This window comes from Puma concolor, chromosome F2 (assembly GCF_028749965.1).
Source record: "Puma concolor isolate L17-30 chromosome F2, mPumCon1.1.hap2, whole genome shotgun sequence".
In the NCBI taxonomy this organism is placed as follows: domain Eukaryota; kingdom Metazoa; phylum Chordata; class Mammalia; order Carnivora; family Felidae; genus Puma; species Puma concolor.
Genome location: NC_141684.1, coordinates 74,138,439 through 74,144,433, shown reverse-complemented (window position 1 = coordinate 74,144,433; position 5,995 = coordinate 74,138,439). Strand labels below are relative to the sequence as shown.

The window sequence follows — 5,995 nt, the reverse complement described above, 5'->3', positions numbered from 1 at the left end:
TGTTTATCCACTCATCAGTTGACTCTTTGGGTTTCTTCCAGTGTTTTGCGATTATGAGTAATATCGCTACGAACTTATTTGTATACCTGTCTTTGTGTGAACATATGTTTTTATTTCTCTCTGGCAGTGCCTGTAAGTGGAATTGCTGGGTGTGACAGAATATTTATGTTTTTATTTGTAAGATGCTGCCATATTGTTTTCCAAAGCATATGAACCAGATTTGCATTCCCACCGGCAAATGTGTGAGGGTCCACTCACTCCACACCCTCACCAACATTTGGCATTGTCAGGCTTTCTTAACTTGTATTACTCTAGTGGGTATATGGTAGTATCTCATTAGCATTTTAAGTTACATTTCTCTGATGACTAATGATATTGGGCATATTTTCTTGTGCGTACTAGCCATTGATATATATTTTATAATGTATCTATTCAAATCTTTGATCTATTCCCTATTGGGTTATTTAGCCTTATTATTGAACTGTAAGAATTCTTGAGGTTTTCTGTATAAACCCTTGGGAAACATGTTTCACAATTATTTCCCTGAATGTGACTGTGGCTTGCTCTTTTCCCCCTCCGTTATATCTTTCAAAGAGAAAGTGATTTCATTTTAATGAAGGCCATTTTACAATTTTTGTGCATGTTACAGTTTGGGCTTTTTATACCTGTGTAAGAAATCTTTGCCTAACATAATACCACAAAGATTTCTTCCTATGTCTTGTTTTTGAAGTTTTATAATTTTAGCTCTTATATTTAGGTGATGATACATTCTGAGTTAATTTGAGTGTGTGGTTTGATTCAGTGTTCAAAAAAAAAAAAATTTTCCCCAGAGATTCAGTTGTTCCAGAACCATTTTTTGAAAAATAATTATCTTTTCCTCATTGAATCTGGCACTTTCAAAAAAAAAAAATTGACCATAAAACTGTGACTTTATTTTTGGATTTTCTATTCTGTCCCATTTATTTATATGTTCTGCCCCATACATGAACGCACTGTCTTCATTACTGTACCTTTGTAGTAAGACTGGAAATCAAGTAATGTTTACGTTCACCTTTTTATTCTCTTCTGAAATTATGTTGGCTATCCTGTGTCTTTTTCCTTTCCGTTTAAATTTAGAATTAGCCTGTAAATCTCTTTCAAAAGCAGCCAGTTAAGACTTTGATTGGAATTACATTGAATCTACTGATCCGCTTAGGGGGAACTGCCATCTTAACAGTGTCAATTCTTCCAATCCATAAACATGGTACATCTCTCCATTAAGGCCTTCTTTAGGTTTCCCATGCAAAGTATTCTAGTTTTCAGTACAAAGGCCTGATGTGACTTTCATTAAATTTATTCCTATATACATTTGATGCTATTGTAAATGGAGTGTTGTTTTATTATTTCATTTTGTAATTGATGCCATATCTAAACTTTTAACTGCTTTTTGTATATTGGCTTTGTATCTTGCAACCTTGCTAAATTCACTTATTAATGAGAAATCACTAAGTTCTCATAGCTTTTTTGTAGATTCCTGTCACCTGCAAATAAGGAAATATGTACTACTTCCTTTCTCATCTCTATGCCTTTTATTACTTTTTCTTATTTTACTGCACTTGCCATGATCTCTAGTGCAATGTCAAATAGTAATGTTGAAGGTGTTCAGTACATGTCCTTAGTCATGTTGAGGAGGTTCACAACTATTTCTAGTTTGCCGCATGTTTCTACTGTTAAATTTGATCAGATGTTTTTTCTGTATCTATTGAAATAATTATATTTTGCCATTTTGTTATTAACATAGTAAATTTACACTATTCAATGTTTAAATGATGAACAAGCTTTGCATATTGAGGATAATTCATGATGTATAATCCTTTATATATAAATATAAATATATATTTTTCTTTTCTGGATTTGATTTTCCAATCTAATAGTTTATAAAACACTTTTGCAGTTATGTTCCTGAGGGATATTAGTCTGTAGTTCTCATCCTTTGTGAGATCTTTGGCTTTGGAATCAGGATAAAACTGTCTTCATAAAATGAATTAGGAAGTATTTCCCCGATTTCTGTTTTTCTGAAAGAGTTTGTATAGGATTGATATAATGCCTTCCTTAACTGTATGATAGGATTCGACTGTGAATTTACCTGGACTTTATTTGTGAAATTGTTGGGATTTTTTTGACAGAAAGTAGGATTTATGGGTGGGCATGATTGAGGAGGGGCAGTGCCGAGGCTCTCATGAGTGCAGAGCCCATTTGTCCAAGAGGCCATGATTACGGATGTATTTGACCCCCCACAAGCCATCTGGAATGAGCTGCTTTTCAGCCTCCCTGTCTTCAAACACATCCACATTAAACTCAGTACAGTCTACTTGGAAATGTGGGTCTTCTGGCAGCCAGAGAACTTGAACTTGGCGCTGCATAGGGCCTCAATCACATGCTCCTTGTTCTACAGCTGGGTACAGATGCCATGATGACTTGGCCAATGTTCACTGTGCACTGGGACTTTCCAGAGGGACCCCACATACCTGTCTGCAGCCTGTCAGCTCCATCACAGCACATCTTGTTGATACGGATGACGTGGAAGGGTTAGAGCCACACTGGGATGTGAAACCATCTTTGCTACAGCTCTCACCATGTACTTTTGGAACAAATACTGGCAGCCTCCAGGGCTTTAGAGGAGGGCTGCTGATATTCATCTGACACCATGTGGCCACATAATGGGAACTCATCCACTTTTGCCTTCTTCCACCCCAGGTCAAAGATGCAGATCTTGGCATTAGAGACACCTGTGCAGATGCCAGACTTTGGAAATGGCTTGTTCTTACAATACTGGTAACACCAGGTGGGGTGGCAGCCCATGGCAACACCAGAAACTTTAGTGGTGTACCAAGGAAAAAAGCTAAATGGGAAATTGCTTTAAATTATAAAGTTGATTTTTAAATTGAGACAGCAATGCTCACATTTGCTATTTATTCTTGTGTCAGTTTTGGTCATTTGTGTCTTTCAAGGAATCTATCCACTTCATGTAGGTTGGCAAATTCATTGGCATGAAGTTCCCATAAAATTTCCTTATAATTTTTTTTTAGCTTAAATTTTTAGTTAACATACAGTGCAATATCGGTTTCAGGAGTAGAATTTGATAATTCATCACTTACATACAACACTCAGTGCTCATCACAAGTGCCCTCCTTAGTACCCATCACCCATCTAGCCATCTCCCACCCTCTCTCCATCAACAGAGAACAAACCGAGGATCCTTATTATCTTTTTACGGTTGAAAGTTCTGCAGTGATTCCCTTTCTTTTATCCCTAATATTATTCATTTGTGCTTTCTTTTTTGCTAATGAGTCCAGCTGGAGGGTGATCTGTTACATTCATCTTTCCAAACATTAGCTTTTAGTTTGAAGAGTTTTAGTTATTGTTTTTCTGTTTTCTATTTTATTGATACTAGTACTTACCTTTATTATTTCCTTCTTTTAGCTTGTTCTGGGTTTAATTTATTCCCTTTATGGTGGAAGCTTACTTTGATCATTAGAGACTTCTATTTCTAATAAAGGTATTTAATACTATTAGTTTTTCTCTATGTCCTGCTTTAGCTCTGTACATTTCTTAATTTCTCTTGTGATTTTTCTTTCTGACCCAGTTCACTAGAAGTGAGTCATTTAATTTCCAGGATATTTTGGGTTTTCCTGCTTGCCTTATTTTAATATTTCTAATTTAATTCCACTGTGCTAAGAGAACCTACTTGATATGATTTCAATCTATTTAAATTCATTAGGGCTTGTTTTATGGGTCAGAATATAGTCTGTCTTAGCAAATCTCTATCTGCATTTTAAACGAATGTGAAATATTTATTCTGCTGGTGGTGGTGGAGTGTACCATAAGTATCACTTAATCAAAGTGATTGATAATGTTGTTTAGATAGTCTACATCTCTGATGACTTTGTCTAATTTTATCAATTGCTAAGAGATGGCTGTTAAATTCTCCAACTGATGTAGAATTGACTGCTTCTTCTCTTGACTTTGTCAGATTTGCTTCATGTTTTGGGTGCTCACACATTTATAATTACTATATATTTCTGATGAAGTGGCCCTTCTGTCTTTATTAAGTGTCTTTATCTCTGGCAATACAATATTGTTAAAAATCTATTTTATTTGATGTTAACATAGAACTTTAAGCATCCTTGTGCTTATGGCTTGCATTGCATATCTTTTTTCCATCCGTTTACTATAACCTCTCTGTGTCTTTACATTTAAACAGAATCCTGGTAGAAATTGGTTGGTTTTTGTTTGTTTTGTAACCCATTCTGACAATCTTTTGAATTGTTTAATCCATTAATATCTATCATAATTATTAATTCAGTTTTGTTGGGTCTATTATTTAAGCATCGATTTGTCTTTCCAGTTTTTTGTTCCCCTATTTCTTTTTTCCTACTTTTTGGATTATTTGAATATTTTTTAAAATTCCATCTTAATATTTCTCCTGGCTCTTTTTCTATCCTTTTTTTATTTTTTTGCATTTTTTCAGTACTTGCCCTAAGAATTATAATATGCACTCTTAAATTTTCATTGGCTACTGACAGTAAAAATATAACTACTACAGTGCACCTGGGTGACTCAGTCAGTTGAGCGTCCAACTCTTGATTTCATCTCAGGTCATGATCCCAGTGTCATGGGATCGAGCCCTACATCGGGCTCTGCACTGAGCGTGGAGCCTGCTTATGATTCTCTCTCTCCCTTTGCCCCTCTCCACCACTTGTGTGCTCTCTACAATATATATATTACTACTAAGATAATAGCAGTTATCTGTTACAGTGACATATGTTATAAACCCTACCAGAAAGATTATATCTTTCTTTACACCGTTCAGCTATTGACAAAGAAACTAGGAGTAAAGAGGACCAAAAACAGTCTTTTGCAATATCCAGATATTCATCTTTTCCAATGTTCTTCTTTTGTTTCCTGAGGATTCAAGTTTCCATCTGCTGTCATTTTCCTTCCGCCTGAAGAACATCCTTTAGCATTTCTCGTAATGCAGGTCTTCTGGTGACAAATTATTTTCATTTTCTTTCATCTGAAAATGACTTTTTGGTCTCATTTTTTAAAATATTGTGTGTGAGGGGGGGCGCCTGGGTGGCTCAGTCAGTGAAGCGTCCGACTTCGGCTCATGTCATGTTCTCTCGGTTTGGGAGTTCAAGCCCTGCGACGGGCTCCGTGCTGACAGCTCAGAGCCTGGAGCCTGCTTCAGATTCTGTGTCTCCCTGTCTCTCAGCCCCTCCCCTGCTCACACTCTGTCTATCTCTGTCTCTCAATAATAAATAAACATTTAAAAAATTAAAAAAATATATATTGTGTGAGGAATACAGATTAAGCAGATACCTTAAGCTTTGCCTTTAAAGACCTTCTAAACTTCTTAATGAGGTAGCGTGCTTAATTAAAATGACATTGTGCTTTGTATGTTTTCTTCCTGCAAGTCTTTTTCTCTCCTCTCCTCTCCTCCTCTGAATGGAAATTTTATCCTCGTACTTTGACATACAATTCAAATACCATTTCTTCTTGGGTGCTGTTCTGCCCACTGTGCTAGCCAGAGAAGCGTTATTTTCTCCGACTTCATATTTATATATTATATATTACATCTCCAATAGGAAAAGAACAAATCATAAGCACAGATGGTGAGGATGTCCTAAGGGAGAGCATCTCTTATCTGAGCATTTCTTTTTACTTTCAATCCCACTTACCCTGCACTGAGAATTTCAGCATGCAGCTATGTTTTCCTTTTGTTTGTTAATCCAATTATGTGTCCTCCTCCACTAATAAATTTTTCATGTGATTTCCCATTGCTATCACTGTGAGATCTTTGATTGCAAATCTGTCGCATTCTTTTATCTTTCCTATATCTACATTTATGGCCCTTTTGTTAAGATAGCACTGGATAGTGCATTTGTTCCTTCACCTGTGAAAATCCCAATAGATAGAATGTCCAATGGAATTGCAAAGTATCAAGGATGTTCCA

At 36.0% G+C, this 5,995-nt stretch overlaps 1 pseudogene; it reads right to left on the bottom strand.

The window, feature by feature from the left end:
• Positions 1-2,216: 2,216 nt before the first annotated feature.
• LOC112859570 (large ribosomal subunit protein uL16-like) lies at positions 2,217-2,841 on the bottom strand (annotated as a pseudogene).
• Between the last annotated feature and the right edge of the window lie 3,154 nt (positions 2,842-5,995).